General features: G+C 47.5%; 1 long non-coding RNA gene across 1 annotated transcript in view; it reads right to left on the minus strand.

Moving 5' to 3' along the window:
- LOC115600072 overlaps nt 1-15,335 on the minus strand; it is a 50,842-nt gene extending 35,507 nt beyond the window's left edge. The window contains exons 1-2 of the long non-coding RNA XR_003988804.1: nt 15,250-15,335; nt 14,339-14,543 (exon numbers count right to left, since the gene is read on the minus strand). This is a non-coding gene — a long non-coding RNA (uncharacterized LOC115600072). The remainder of the gene's footprint in view (nt 1-14,338; nt 14,544-15,249) is intronic.
- Nucleotides 15,336-16,562: the final 1,227 nt, after the last annotated feature.

The following is a 16,562-nucleotide window of genomic DNA, read 5'->3' on the forward strand; positions in this document are numbered from 1 at the left end:
CCAGGAACCACACCCTGCCTGGGAACAGTTCTCCCACTGCACCTCTTTCCTGGCTCAAAGGACAGGATATTTTTCACATCTGTTTGTGTCTGTGTGGGTGTGAACTCACTGTTTTACCACACATTTGCCACATCCTATTTACCTCGCCACACCACGTCACCTCACCCCGTGGGTTTTGAGGCCCCGGGAGTGTTTTCAGGATAAAGGATAAACATATATTTTATATATATATTTCATTTGTTATTAGGATGGTTGTGGTTTGTTATTTTTTCTTTTCTTCTTATCTTTTTTTTTTTCCTTAATCTCTTGCACCAGCATTGGGAAGTATTCACAACAATGTCTCTAGATATATTACAGACGTGTAAAGCTAAAAGGTAACAGAAAGGTTACATTAAATCAACTTAATATGAATTACTGCATTTACAAAGCAATTTTCTCAGCTGGAACAGGGAACTGGAGCTGAGCTCTGGCACTCAAAACTGAGCCATGCCAGACACGCAGCAAAGGACAAGAGCACATTGCCCGTGCCCAAGTGATTTCTGGAGCAGTCTTTATCCTGCCAAGGCCCTTTATGCACTCCTAAAAAGAAGGCTATGGTTTTTGCTTCAGAAATATGCGGTTTTTTTCTATTCCATTCCATAAAACAGGTATGCAGAAAATGAAAAAGAGTAAAGAGGAGCAGAGTTGGCAGCAGCAAGAAATAAGGGTCAGAGACTGATGAAAAATTGAAAACCAAAATCCAGATCCCTTTATTTACATAAATTAGAAAAAAAGAAGAGGGAGAGGAGGGAGAGGGAAAAGGAGAAGGAGGGGGAGAAGGATTGAAAGGGAGGGCAAGGGAGAGGAGAGGGAGAAGGGAGAGGGGGAAGGAGAGGAGAGGGGGAAAAGGGAAAGGGAAGGGGAAAGAAGAAGACAGGAGAAGAGGAGGAGGAGGGAGAGGACTAAATGAGAGGAGGGGAGTTGAGAGGGGAGAGGAAAAGTGGAAAAAAGGGGAGGGAGAGGGGAAGGGAATGGGTAGGGGGAAGGGGGAAGGGGGGAAGGGGGAAGGGGGGAAGGGGGGAAGGGGGAAGGGGGGAAGGGGGGAAGGGGGGAAGGGGGGAAGGGGGGAAGGGGGGAAGGGGGGAAGGGGGGAAGGGACTGCGCATCAAAAAACCACCAGGGAAGGGCAACAGGGCTGTCATCCAACCAACAGACTCAGAACATTTATTCAGACTGACAGAAACATATTTTCATTTTTTCTGATACATCACAAGGTATGGAATAAGCTCCCAAAGATGTAGTTTAAAGTTCATCAGTATCTGGGGAGAAAAGAGACAAGATTCCTGCTGTTACTTTTACAGGAGAGAGGGGCAAAGAGGTCACTGTCAGAACATTACGGCTACGAAGCCAGAGCTGAACACTCTCTGTGATTAAAAGCAGACAGTAACAGAAGGAAATGGGCTCAGGGGCTTCCTGCTTTGAAACAGCACCAATCACTGCAAAGCTGTGACTCTGGAGGAATCATCACAAAATAGGTGCAATTCCTCCTGGGACATCTGGCCTCACATCACAGAACATATTTGATGCCATGGATGACAAACATTCAACTCCCCTGACGATTCCCTGAACACTACTGAGTGATCTTTCCCTAAAGAAAGGATAACTTTTGTCACTGATCAGCCTCTTCTTGCCTATTCAAATAAAAAGACTGCAACCGAGGAGCTACAAACACAAGCAAGGAGTAAGGGACAGCAAAGGCCAAGAACTGACAGCAGAGGGTGTGTGTTATGGGTCAGTGCTGAAGGCAATCACTGGACATGGGAGGAGAAGTGATGGCTGAAGTCTGTGAAACTCTGTGTAGGGCTCCTTTTGTGTTTGTGATTGAGGATTAACTCCAGAGAAAGGTGACTTAAGTAAGTGTAAAGATACCAGAAAAAAAAACCCTGTGCTTAGCACAGGAACTAAACAGCTTTCAAGATGTTGGTTTCACAAGTTAGGAGCACTCATCTCTTTACTTACTCTAGCATGACACATCACCATGTCCAGCTTCTTCAGAGACAAATTCATCCAGTTCCTGCTTGTACTAGAATTATACAGAAAACACACCATTAACATTGTGCAATATTAAACTTCTAAAACCTTCTTCCAATCCACACAAAACCAGGCAGTAACGCCAAGGGCCAAAGAAGTGAGGCCATAAACCAGCAGAGTGGAGGGAAGGGCCCTCTCTCCAGGACTAAAGGGAGAGCAGTGACCAAATTCACAGCTCTTCCAGGAGAACCCCATTGTAACTGGAATAAATCTCTTGTCTAAGATCGAAAACTGAAGGTCTGGATTAATACAGTAGTATAGACTCGCAAGAGGTGTTCTGAGTCTACTGCTCACAAACGTGGAACCAGCAAGATTGATCTGCTGCTCTGAGAGCAAGCAGCCTCTCTCTTGGCTAGCTCAGGAGTGAGCTGCCTGGTGGGTGTGAGCCTCACCTTTTATTGGCTCCCTGGTCTTGCACATGCTCAATAGGAGGCCTGCCCTAACTGGGCACAGGTGGATTTGATACTGGCTCACACCCACTTCTCGGTAATCAGAGGCAGCTGATTGCCTTGTTCCACTACATTTCCCCCCCTCTTTTTTTTTTTTTTTTTTTTTTTTTTTTGTGTGTGAATAAACTCGATACCATTTTCTTTCTATTTTTTTTTTTTTTTTGTTAAGGGGGGGACACAATCCAAAGTCACAAATTGTTCAGTCCGGTATGTTAGTCCAGATAACTTAATTGGAACGACTAGATGTTGCATTGTCGTTTCTTGGAGGTTCATTTGTGGCGGGGCGTGTCCACTTACTGGGCACCCAGAGAGGTCCGTGGTCCATGGATACACAACTGTAACCTCTCCCAGTGAACAGTAGCAGTTTAGGCCCTAACCACTGGCCTGTCGATGGATCTTTATAGTTGATTTGAATGCCCGGCATGGGGTTGATCTTTTGTGATGAGTAGTGCAACAGCACAGGGGGTTGCTGTGAATCGTGGCTTGGGCTAAGAAAATTTAATGTAAAAAGTACCTTGCCCAGCCGCATTTGCGGGTCCGTGTCCTTGCTGTCCCTCTGTTTCTGCAAGTATGTCTTCAGGGTGCGATGAGCTCTCTCTACTATCGCCTGACCTGAAGGTGAGTGGGGGATTCCCGTGATGCGTTTCACCCCCCAAGTAGCAAAGAATTGTTTGACTTTTCCGCCTGTATAGGCGGGTGCGTTGTCAGTTTTTACTACTTGGGGGACCCCCATGACAGGGAAGCAGTTCGTTAAATGACGGACCACGTGCAGTGCTTTCTCCCCTGTTTGGGCTGTTGCCCAAATCATGCCTGAGAAAGTGTCCACCGTTACGTGGACATACTTTAGACGTCCAAATTCTGGGACGTGGGTGACGTCCATTTGCCAGGTTTCGCCAGCTTGTAATCCGCGTGGGTTTACTCCCATTCCCAGGGCAGGGCCAAATTGCGCGCAAGGGGGCATGCTCTAACAATTCCCTTTGCGTCTTCCCATGGTATGGAAAACATGCGCTTTAGTGCCCTGGCGTTCTGGTGGAATAGGGAGTGGCTGTTCTGAGCCTTTCCAAACTGGCTTACCGGGCTCTGTATCCCCAGGCTGACCAGGGAGTCAGCCTTTGCATTTCCTTCACCCACTCCCAGGGATGTTTTGTGGCTTCGGATGTGAAGGATGCAGCAGGGCTCCGTTTGGGCTTTCAGCACACATTGTAGCATGTAGAAGAGTTCTAGCAATCACTTTTTTTGTATTGGTTTGATAATAGCATGTTCGATACGATTTGCAACTCCGACTGCATATTGTGAGTCGGAGACTATATTGAGGGGAGCCTGTTGCCACTGTGTGAGGGCCCAGATAATAGCCAGTAGTTCCAGAGTTTGTAAATTGTCTTCCGCTGTGCCCGGAATCAGGTGATGTCTCCACCGACCTTTGTCCTGCCATACACAGGCGGCTGTTTTTGATCTCTTCCCGGCGTCGATGAATACCGTGATGCCAGACACTGGGCGCTCTGAAACAGATGGACGTTCAATCCAATGGAACTGGCTAATCGCTTGTAGTCGTTTATGTTTTGGGCCTCCGTGGCGGACTTCCCCAGAATAACCGAATAGGGAAAGTTGTAGATGTTTGGAGCGTTGCAGTAGCCAGTCGAAGTCAGTTGTTTTTATAGGGATGCTAATCCATCCTGGCTCTCGACCGTCTACTTCTAGACAACGCTGCCGTCCCTTGCGTATCAGCGATGCTATTATTTCAGTCTGCTGCCATATGCCCTTCTGAGGTGTGTGCGATGTGAATAGCCACTCCAAGATGGCTATGGAGTCCAAACTCGGGGAGCTCTGCTCGTGTTGTTGTTTCTCAGTGACGTCATTTTCCTTATTCCAGCTGAAATCTTGAAGTAGCAGCGCGAACGGGTATGATGGGTGGTTACATACCCAGATCCCAATGGGTTGTGCAGCATCCCGTCGATCCGCATAGCCGGTTGCCAATTTATGGACGACCTGTTTCAAAGCCTTAGTGTGATCATTTGTCCAGTGTACCAGTGCACCTGGGTGCGTGCCTCGTAGTAGCGACAAGAAGGGGTGGATAGCTGCATTGGTAAGACCTATTATGGGTCAGACCCATTGGAGTTCGCCCACTAATTTTTGGGCATCGTTCAATGTTTTGATTGAACTTATTACCTCCAGTTTTTGCGGTCTTACCATGGCATGGGTAACTTTCCACCCCAAGTAGCTCCAGGGCGATTTTGTTTGCACTTTTTCCGGAGCCACTATTAGTCCTTTGGTCTTCAGTCAGCTGGTCACTGATTGACTGAAATCTTCAGGGAACGGGGCTTTTTGACAGAACAGTATGTCGTCCATATAGTGATATATCAGTGTGTCCGGCATCTCGTCGCGGATCGGCGACAATGCCCATGCCACATACATCTGGCATAGTGTTGGGGAGTTTTTCATCCCCTGTGGTAGCACAACCCATTCGTATCTCTTCGCGGGTTCACTTTTGTTAATAGAAGGAATCGTGAACGCGAAGCGCGCTGTGTCTTCCGGATCCAGGGGAATGTTAAAGAAACAGTCCTTGAGGTCAATAATCAGAAGGTGCCAGTCTCTCGGTAGCATCGTGAGTAAGGGTAGCCCGGGTTGGAGGGCGCCCATTGGCCACATCTGATTATTGACTTTACGTAGATCTTGTATTAGTCGCCACTTGCCCGATTTTTTGGGAACCACAAATATTGGAGTATTCCATGGGCTGACCGATGGCTGGATGTGCCCTGCATCCAGCTGTTCCTACACTAGGGATTTTGCAATCTGTAGCCGCTCCTTCTGTAAAGGCCACTGCTCCACCCAGACAGGGGCATCCGTCTTCCATCTTAGTCTGGGTGTTGGCGGCATCTCTGCAATGGCCCTTATTGAAAATTTTGATGGGATCGGGTGGGCTCAGGGATGGAGAGGACAGCTCCGAGCTGACTCATCACCTCCCTGCCGATCAAACCCCCGAGTTGTCCAGGCAGTGGTAATACGTAGGGACGTACGGTTATTTTTTGTCCTTCAGGAAAACGTAGTTGTATTGGTTCTAGAGCTTGCAGGGGGGTGGAACCACCACCTACTCCCTGAACGGCATCACGGGCCGTGACAAGCTTCCAGTGATGGGGCCATATGTTGAGACTGATGATTGTAACATCAGCTCCTGTGTCCATCATCACCGAAAGTGTCTTTGCCTCCTTTCCGGCGATCATTTTTATGACAATAATGGGTCTGGTCTTCATCTGTTGTACTAGACTTACTAGAGTGTTTCCAGATGACCCAAAGCCTCGATCGCCTCGTGCCGTGTGGGCATTCTTCCCTAGATTCATTTTTGGGAGGAGAACTAGTTGTGCTATCCGGGTTCCTGCTTTGATTACTAGAGGAGGTGTCAACGTGAAGCATGTGATCGTTATCTCCCCTGTTGAATCCGCATCTATTACTCCTGGAAGCACAACTAGTCCTGCTACTCCAGTAGATGAACGCCCTATTAGCAAAGCTCCAACTGTGCCATTTTCCTGATGGATGGGTCCATGAATTCCTGTCGGTAGTCGATAAACCTGGTTAGTTGTCATCGTGATATCTACTGCACAGGGCACGTCGATTCCCAGACTCCCTCTTGTGGCTGGGGCGGGGAGCCGTTGTAGAGCGCTGGCCCTGCCACTTGTGTCACGGCGCAGGGGCCTTGCGCGCTGCGCCGTCCGTTTTTTGTGGACCAGCATGCCCGACTGTTGTGATTGTCCATTTGGCAGCGGTCGCACCAGACGGTGGCTGAGCACTTCCTCGCCGAGTGACCCGATGTTCCGCAGCGATAGCAGATGGGGGTGGGATTTCTCGGTCGACTCCTTTTCTTGAAGTGGTTTCTCCTTCCACCTAGCTTTTGTGCTACTGCCGCGAGGAGCTTCTGGGTGGGCTCCAGAGCGGCAGCGAAGGCATTAGCCATCCCCTGGTGTTGCTGCGACTGAGTGGCCCTGGCAGCAACCTCCAGCATGTCTGAAACTCCAGCTGTCTTCGGTAGCGTGGAGAACAACGATTTCATTTTTGGGTTCGCGTTTTCAAATGCAAGTAGTTTAAACATTGAGTCCCTCTGTTCGACCCCCAGCTCAGATTGAGCCGTGACAGACTGCCAGAGTCTATCGACGAAGTGTTGGAATGGCTCGTTTATCCCTTGTTTTACAGCGGTGAACGAAGGGAGTGGGGTGGGCTCAGGGACCACGTTAAACGCCTGGCGGGCTAAACGCGCTGTAATATGATGGAGTTCAGACGGGAACTGGAGTTGGATTTGTATATCCGCATATTGTCCCGTGCCCGTGAGCATTTCGCCGGTTACCCCTAATAATGGGTCACCGGGTGCTCGAGGGCGATTTGCCTCTGCGTGGGCCAGGCGTTCCCATTCCTTTACCCATACAATCTGCTGGGAAGGGGTGAGTAAATACCTGGCTAGGTTTCGGCAGTCAAGGGGACAGTTGGTGTCCGCAGCGAACAACCAGTCCAGGATGGCTTGACCGCTTTCCGACCTCAATCCCCCCTCTCTCAAGGTCTTTTTTGCTTGTTGTAGCGTTTTCCAGCCGTGTTGCTCATACATAGGTGGCTCGTTGTTATCGTAAAGGATGGGGCAGGCAATAGTGTTGGCCTCCCATTCGCCTTCTAGGATGGCATCACGAATGATGCCGGACCATCTTCCGGGTCGGGATTTGCCGGCGTCCTTGGTGCCCTGGTTGGTCCGCCTTCGCAACAGCGGCGCTGGTATGCTTTCATCGTCATCAGGGAGGGTGGGTGGGTCTCGGTAAGTGTAGAAAGAAGATCGCTGTTCTAGGTTCGATATTCTTTTTTCCAGGGATTTCATCGCCTGGGCTGATTGTTCTAACAGGGATTTATCGTGGATTCTGGGCCGACGGGTGTGGTTGATGGAGCGGCTGCTGCTCTGTCACGCTCATTTTCTGAGCTAGGAGGTAAAGGCAATGGAGTTTTTACACAGCCGCTAGACTCACCCGTCGGTGTCGTCGTATTATCCAGAGCTTTTTCTTCCTTCAACCCAAGGTCTGAGAAGAATTCGGCTACGGTGTGATGTATCTTTCCTCTCATACCCCTGACGGCAAAGCTGTCGTTCCTTAAGATGGGAAATGCCTTCTGGGCTCCTTCCTCCTCGGGCGGTAGGAGAGGCGCTGAGGGAACCGCGCTGGTTTCTACCTCGGGAGGTGCTGTTCTAATAAAGCTGCCGTTTGGTGGTAATGCCGCTATTGCAGCAATGGCAGCTCTCGCTTCATCTTTTATCTCCTTAAGGGCACTAGCCACCACGTTCCAGGTGGCCTCCACTCCAGCTATATTCTTTTTAACTTCCTGATCATGGAGGTCATTCAATAGATCGCTAACCTCCTTCCAAAGTGCCCGCGTAGCAATAGCGGACGGGGAGTGGGAAGGTCCCTGTTCAATGGGGGTGCTTAGAGAGAGTCCCATCTTTTAGTGACAATCAAAAGGTAATGTATCTTCTTACCCGGGTATCAATTGACGTTTACTCTGGGTTAGATCCTGTTCTTCCTGATCCGTTGGAAATTCGGGCTGGACCAAGGTCTATGCCCGCATTCTCCACCAGATGTAACCGGAATAAATCTCTCGTCCACGATCGAAAACTGAAGGTCTGGATTAATACAGTAGTATAGACTCACAGTAAGACTACTGCGCACAAACGTGGAACCAGCAAGATTGAGGAGCAGCTGCTGCTCTGAGGGCAAGCAACCTCTCCCTCAGCTAGCTCAGGAGTGAGCTGCATGGTGGGTGTGAGCCTCACCTTTTATTGGCCCCCTGGTCTTGCACATGCTCAATAGGGGGCCTGCCCTAACTGGGCACAGGTGGATTTGATACTGGCTCACACCCACTTCTCGGTAATCAGAGGCAGCTGATTGCCTTGTTCCACTACACCCCATAAAAACCCAAATGCCTCCTACACACAGTGGATTTCCCACACTGAAGTATAAAATGAGATTTATTGCAGATTTATTTATTATAGTCATACATCCTAGATGAGAAAATGTAATTCAAAGCTTATCTGGGAACATCCTATGGCATCATCTTTGGTTTCTGGGAACTCTTGGAAAATAGCCCTCAAAACCCAAACTTTTCACCCCTAGCACACCTCTAAGATGTTGTGTTGGGATGAGGAGGAGTTACACCATGAGAAATCCCTGCAAATGAGTTGTAAGTTTAGGTTAAAATGCACAACCTTGCATATAGATGCTCTTCAGCAGTAGATGCTCTTCAGGGTAAAACCATTGACAGCACTCCTGGAGCTCTTCCCCCTCTTCCCTCTTCAAGAAACTGAAAAATGAAGAATAAGGTGGTTATCTGACACATGCAGGTATTCACCTCAATCAAACACTCTGGGGTTCAGAGGAAGAAAGAAATGGAATTTTAAAACACTGTGCACATCACTATTCACAGACAAACAGTGTCTAATCACTCAACAGGACTAGTTCCTGTTTTCCAGAAAATAAAAATTAACAAAATGGGTACAGCAACTTCTAAACCTTTGCTCTGCCTGGGACTGGTGGAATTTGCAGAAAAAAAACTTTAACATTCTCATCAGTCTTCTGACCAGTTAATTAGCCTAACAAAGCCACACAGAAGAAATTTAAATATTGCTGCACATCACAAAATAGAGAAGAGAAAGCTTAGTGGCTGAAATTGACTTTTGTGAGGAATAGGCAGGTCCCAAAGACAGAATGCAGAAATGAACAGCAAAACACTGCTCAGAGCCTTCAACACTGCAAAAAGTGTGTCCTTTACCTCCCTTTTTTTTTTAGTTTTTCAGCATCATAGTTTAAGACTTGTTCTCTTAAACCGGCACACTTGGCCTTTAATTCCTTGTTCATCTTTTCCAGCGTGGAAACTTGCTTTTCAGCAGAGTTTGTGGAAAATGCCATTAAAGCATCCCTGGGCAGCAGCTGATGAATTAAATGGCTTTCCCTCTGGAGCTGGGCCAATGCCTCCTGTGTGGACAGAATCACAGAACCACAGAATCAGTAAGGCTGGAAAAAACCTCTAGGATCCTCCAGTCCAACTGGAAAACCAACACCACTAAACCATGTCCCCAAAGTGGGAATAATGTGCTCCACTCTGCCCTGAGGTGTTTGTTACACAGGAGTTCAGACCCCTCTGCCCAGCCCTGCCCCAGATGCCAAACACCAACAGGATGCCTGCCCTATTCCCCTCAGAAATACCCTCAGAAAAAAGCCTTTTCAAACACTTCTTAGCATGGCCCAACACACACATGTTTTGCAGAGGCAGGGAAAGCATCAAAGGTCACCAAGTTCCAAGTTTTTTTTGCATGAGCTTTCTCTTACAAAGGGAAAGACCAGGCATGTTTAATCACACACATCAGCCTTTTACAGACAAATCTTCTTCACTTCAATATGTATTTTGTATGGGGTAAAAAAATGCATTTGACTGCATTGTTTGCAGGAAAAACACAGCTCAGCTGGAAATAAAGCAGCAGAACAGGAAATACCCAGCATCGTGGAAAAAATTTTTCCCCATCCTAAGAAAACTGTACCCAACTTCAGACAGCAACACCACCTTCCTCTGCACAACTCTGCCATCACATTTAGTCACTTTCTGCTCATTTTCTTTACCTTATTCTATAATTTACTCTATAATTACTCTCAATATTTACTCTATAATGAAACTTAGCAGTCCTTCCTCTAATTCAAAATATTTGGCTTCACATACCTGCACCCCATATTTTCAGTGGCTTCCTTTAGGCCTTTTTTTTTTTTTTTTTTTCTGGTGATGACACATGGAAAGTTCACCTCCAGGGAAAACCACAGTATTCTTCCAAGGATTTTTCCATCAGTGGAGAGCAGAGTTATAGCTCCGTAGTGTGAGCAGTTTGACTTTTCCTCTTTTCTTCTTCTACAGGGTGATGACGACTGCACCATGGTGTTTTCATCAAAGCTGTTTCTCACTGGATCTTTTGGAAGACAGTGAAATTTTAGAGGTTCTCTTCTCTTTGTCAACAATTCTGGGATCTCCTGGGTTTTTTCCTCAAAGCAATCTTTGGTTTTCTTTGAAGAGAACCCTGGGGATTCTTCAGAGATTGCAGGATGCTCTTTTTAATGTGTTGTCAAATCACTTCAGAAGAGTGATCTATGGGATGACCTAAAAGTCTTGACGGTTTACCTGGAAGCTGCTTCTCACTGGATCTTTTGGAAGACAGTGAAATTTCAGAGGTTCTCTTCTTTGTCAACAATTCTGGGATCTCTTGGGTGAGATCCCAATCTTTGGTTTTCTTTGAGGATAACCCTGGGGATTCGCTTTGGGAGAGCGATCTATTGGATGATCTAAAAGCCCAACTTGAAGCTTCACCTGGAAGCTGTTTCTCACTGTACCTTTTGGAAGATGGTTCACTTTGAGCCTCCTCCCTGGGATGCCTCCCCTCTTAGGTTTGGGCTTCAAGCAGAGGGTAAGTTTGCATGGCACAAGGCAGTGGTCTGTAGGACATTCTGCACCAGGCATCGCTCGGCTAGGACGGACGTCGCCAACATTTCTCTGGCGCACTAAGACACAGTAAGAGAGGTGCCAGTGCTTGGATCCAGGATGCTTCCAGGTTGTTGGAAGAGAGTTTTGGGGATGGTGAGGTTCTGCTCAGCACAAAACTCCAGCAGGAGACGTCCATTCTCATTACAGTTTCCAACACCATGCTTGCCCAGGACTCCTTTCCAGGCTTCATAGTTCTTTCCTACTCTGGTGTTGAAGTCACCAAGGATTATGATCTGAGCATCTGCAGGAACCTTTTGGGGGAGGCTCATGGATTCTCTTCAGCAGGAGTAGAGAACAGGATTTCAAAATGCTTACCCATGTCTCATGGAGTGCAACCCTGTTTCTTGACAGCATGGCCTTCATTGCTGAACTTCTGAAGCTTTCTACTGGACTTAGATTCCTGTTCAGTGCCAAACTCTTTGCCAGGATGTCCCAGGTGAGCTGAATGCTTAACTGGACTTGCAGCCAGACCTCCACTATCAAAGCTGCTTGTGACTGAAGATCTTCTTCTGATGCCCTTCTCATGGAGTGCAGCATTGGCCTTTGGTAGTTCATCATCAGCTCTGAAACATTCAGACACATCCCAAGAATTATCTCTGGCAGGAACATTTTGGCACAGTTACCAGCCAGGGCTCTGACAATTCGTTGACTTCTGAAAGTAGAGAGCATTAGGAGTGACCAAACTCAGAACAGCATTTGACCTGAGGGCTTTTGGAGAGCCTGTATCTTAGCAGTCAAACCACCTGCAAGGAGCAGCAAGAGTTACCAACACTTGGGACTGCTCAGCACCAGAGCTTCAAAGCAATCTGTGAATGCTGTGTGCTTACACAGCTTCTTCCAAAAGGCAGAGAACACCTGCACAACAGCTCTGAGCTACCCTCCCTTTCCCATGGAGAAATCCCATCTTTTTTTCCATCTTTTCTGGCACACATTCCCTTTGAAAACACAATCCATCAAGAAAACCCTATTAATTCCATGATCAGTGCTGTTACTGTTGGAACACTCCAGAAAAATTAAGACAGTTCTAATGAAGGTAAAGGGTCTTCTTAAGGAACTTTCCTCACAAATATGCCACCACAGGCTTATGTACACAATGCTCAGCAGATGTAGAAGAGGAACCCCAGCAGGAAAACACAGGAGAAAAAAAGAGCCTCTTATTAGCACTCCAAAAAGCACCTACTCACCTTTCCAGCTATTTTTCTACAAATCTTCTAGGTTTTACTTCCTCCAGATGCGGATTTTCATATTTTTCTTATTCAAAATTGCTGTCTTGGAGGGCATTTTTTATGTTGTCCAGTTCCCATCTGAGATCTCTAATTCTGCACAGCAGAAGCTTTCTCTGTGCACGGTGCTCACGGGCTCTGATCTCCTCCAGAATGTCCTGGGAGGCTGCCTGCTCCTGAAGCAGATAGCACGCTTGCAACCACCACAGGGAAAAAGGGAACTCTCCCTGCCCACCAGTTGTACCTGCCCAGTGTCAAGGCCCAGCTTTACTCCGGGAGGCAACTGAGCCTCCTCACTCCCCTCAGCAGCCAAGGCAGAACCCCAGAGCTACCACCCTCAAGAATTCTTTTCATTTGGGAAGAATGCCCCCTCTCTCTCAGCAATAGTCTTCATCCCAGCTGCTAACCAAAGACCACTGTCTCTGGAAGACAGAAAAGGATTCCTCCTCAAAGAAGTGAGGAGGATGCCTCACCTCCATCCCTCCTCTCCCATCACCTCTTTCCTGAGCACTGTCCCCTGCACAGTGACAACAGGACCTCTAGGTCTGGCCACGACAAGGACAAGTTCCAATCCCCTACACTACCAGACCTACAAGATGCTTCCACGGCCCCGAGCTGCTCTCAGCCCTGACCCTCACCCATGGACATCATGTCCTGGCAGGAATGCAGATCTGCCTGTCCCCAGGGGCTGCCCTGGGGATCTGCACTCTTGGCTCATCCCCATGGCTCTCTGCTACCAGAGCTCTGCTGCTCTTCTTGGGGAGGGGATGTGGGACTGCTCCTGCCCCTGGAGCTCATGGACCCTGTTGTATACACGTGGAATTGAAAATATAAAATATGTCTCTTGAATCAGTTTTTTTTTTCTCTCTTTCCTTCATCCTGCTTGCAATTAACATATGTTTGCCTAAATGTATGCCTGACAGACACAGAAAAGATAAGATTACTTATCAGGTCGCCTCCTGGTGCAGGGTGGAGACCCAAAACAATGAACTAGCAGGACACCAGAAGAGAAAAGATAAGGATGACTCATCCCCGGGAAGTCTGGAGATTTGCTTGTATGTATGTATCAGGGACTTACTCAATGAAGGGACTCCTCTTTCTCTTGGGGTATAAAAAACCCTAGGAAAAAAGGAAAATGCCCCCTCCTCTCGGCACCTCGGTTTCCAGCTACAGAAAGACACAGCAGAGGCTCCAACGGGGGAGAACCAGAAGCAACTCCAGCCCGAGGCCAGGTCCTGTGCTGATGGTGATAAATCCTCTTTTGTTCTTTCCTTTTTACTTAAATGACCCTCGCCTTAAGGTGATTAATTTATGCAAAGGCCTTTTGCCAGTAAACCGGCTTGCCCTGTTTTTAAAATAAACCCTTGTAACTCATTTTAAATCCAACAGTCTTGTTACTTTTGCAAATTCACGCGTCGTCTATAAGTAGTGGCTGGTTTATCCTGATAATCAATATATAAAATAATAAGCGGATCACGACAGACCCTGACAGCCTTGTGGGGACTCTTCCCATCTCCCTGCCTCTACACAACAGCAGCCCTTGAGGTGCCCTTGCAGAGACTGCTTTGCACATCACCTTTTCAGCTTTACCCATCAGCAGAACTGCTTTGCTATTGGGCACACAACAGGATCTACAGGCAGGACCTGCACCTCACCTTCTCCCCACAGCAGCTGCACTACACCTCCATCTGTCAGCCAACTGCCACAGAAAGCATAGAGACCCAATTCCTGAGAATATTTCATCAGATTTCCCACCCAACAGGCCAGTAGCTAACAGTGGAAACAGATGCCCCCCCTGAACCAAAGGCAAAGAGGTGACTTTGATTCTCATCTTCTCCCTCTTGCTGTTCTCTCAGCCAAACCAGACAAGAGCTGGCAGCTGCTCTGAATTTCTACTTATCTTTTTTCCTCTGCAGAAAAGGAGAAAAGGGAAAGACTGCCCCTTGGAAACTGGGTCCTCATATTCTCTTATAATCTCTGTAATTATAGGAAATCTGTCCAACCTACACAGCAAATTGGACAACACATTTTCACACAACCCCAGACAGTGACAGACACCTTGGTTCTCTGTGTCAGGCTCTCACCACTGCACACGCTCTTCCAGCTCTTTTACTGTAGCCCTGGTCTCAGAAGATGATGACAGGAAGTCTTTCAGTTTTTGGGACTTCTCTCTTAGTTCTCTTTTCTTATCCTTGTAGGAACTCATGTAATAGTAATACATCTGATGCTCCTATTGAAGCTGATGCTCTTCCAGTTCCCGACACTGTCAAAACACAGCAAGAATCCCTATCAGTTGGGAGAGCTTTTCTAGAGAAAAACAACTGCTTCCATGTCCCCAAAGTGGGAATAATGTGCTCTACTCTCCCCTGAGGTGTTACTCAGGACTCCAGACCCCTCTGCCCAGCCCTGCCCCAGATGCCCAACACCAACAGGATGCCTGCCCTTTTCCCCACAGGAATGCCATCAGAAAAAATCTTTTCAAAGACTTCTTAGCATGGCCAAACACACACATGTTTTGCAGAGGCAGGGAAAGCATCAAAGGTCATCAAGTTCCAAGGTTTTTTCAGGAGCTTTCTCTTACAAAGGGAAAGACCAGGTATGTTTAATCACACACATCTGCCTGTTACAGACAAATCTCCCTCTTCCCTTCAATATGCATTTTGTATGGGGGGGAAAAAGCATTTGCCTGCATCGTTTGTCTGCACAGCACAGCAGGATCAACACTGAAGCAAACCAGCTGGAAACAAAGCAGCAGTACAGCAAATCTCCAGCATCTGGCAAGGATTTTTCGTCATCCTAAGAGGACTGTACCCAACTTCAGACAGAAACACAACCTTCCTCTGCAGGACTCTGCCATCACCATTAGTCACTTTCTGGTTACTTTTCTTTACCTTACTGTATAATGCAATTTACTCTATCATGCCACTTACCAGTCCAGACTCTAATGCCAAATATTTGGCTTCACATACCTGCACCCCAGAGTTGTCAGTGGCTTCCTTTAGGCCTCTATTTTTGCTGGTGATGACATATGGAAAGTAGATCCTGAGTCCTCACCTACAGTGAAAACAACAGATTTTTACAACCAGCAGGACTTACTGCTACTTAGTTACTCCTAGAGTGCACCTTGATTAAGTGTGAGAACAATCTTAACAGAAAACATCACATCCCCTCAAATGAGTGAGCTGCTAGAGAGAAAATGATCAGAATACACATTTCATGTGCATCTGTATTCAGTCCTTTCTTTAATGGCATTTTACTTTCTTATGTAAAAAAGAAAGTTTCTGAATATCACTATGACCACACATAATTCACTCCAGTGTCTCCAAGGTGCAGGATCTCTCTCTCAGATAAACTGTGGTCCATGCAGTAACCAGCAAGATGCTTCCAGCAATGCAAAGGGGGCCTCCTCCTCCTGCTCTGAGGCCTGAGGCTCCTCCACTGTTTCAGTAAAGATAGGTGTACAAAATTGCTTCTCTCCCTTGGTCAGTGTTCGTTCAGGTCACACACAGCAACGTGCATGCAGCTTGCTGCCACAAAACATTTGGTCCAGAGGCAGAACACAGCAAAAAAAGCAAGAAGGGCACTTCCTTGACATACAGCACTGTTTGCAACACAAAGTCACGATGTCAGTTCTCAAAGAACTGTCAGTTCTCAAAGTTCTGCAAAGGCAGGGACAGGGGAGGGAGGAGACAGACGGGGACACGGTGGATGCAAGGGGAAAGGCAGGGACGGGGCGGGAGAAAGGAGAAAACCAACGTCAAGGACTGGGAGCAGCCGGAGACGCAGCCTAGCGCAGCTCAGCACAGGAGCCACAACAGCAGAGTTGCTGCTAACGGCAGTCGCCAGGGGCAACGGGGGGCGGGGCTGAAACACCTGCTGGGGGGGGGGAAGGGGCTGAACCAATTCACAGGGGGAAGCGGAGAGGGGGCTGAAGGGAAGGAAAAGGCTCCTTTAATCCTTAAACCTTGCATTGGTTTAAGCCTCAGCATTCATTCATTGCCACTACAGGTGACAATGGTCCCTTTTGTGTCTGAGAGAAGCTGAGAAACTCCCACCTCTTTTTGTCATACAAACAACTGGTGAGTTCTGCTCCTGGGGAGGCTTTTTCATAACCAATTCAAAGGAGGAGCTAGAGAGGGTAAAATAACCCTTCTTGTGTAACCCACTTCTTGTCTCTTAATTGTCATCTTTAAATGGCAAACTAGTTTGCTCTGACTGCACAGAGCTCACTGCAAAAGTTCCACTGCCATTGCACAAGTGCAGGTTGCTTCCCTAGACAAGT

This window comes from Calypte anna, chromosome W, assembly GCF_003957555.1.
Source record: "Calypte anna isolate BGI_N300 chromosome W, bCalAnn1_v1.p, whole genome shotgun sequence".
Classification (NCBI taxonomy): Eukaryota; Metazoa; Chordata; class Aves; order Apodiformes; family Trochilidae; genus Calypte; species Calypte anna.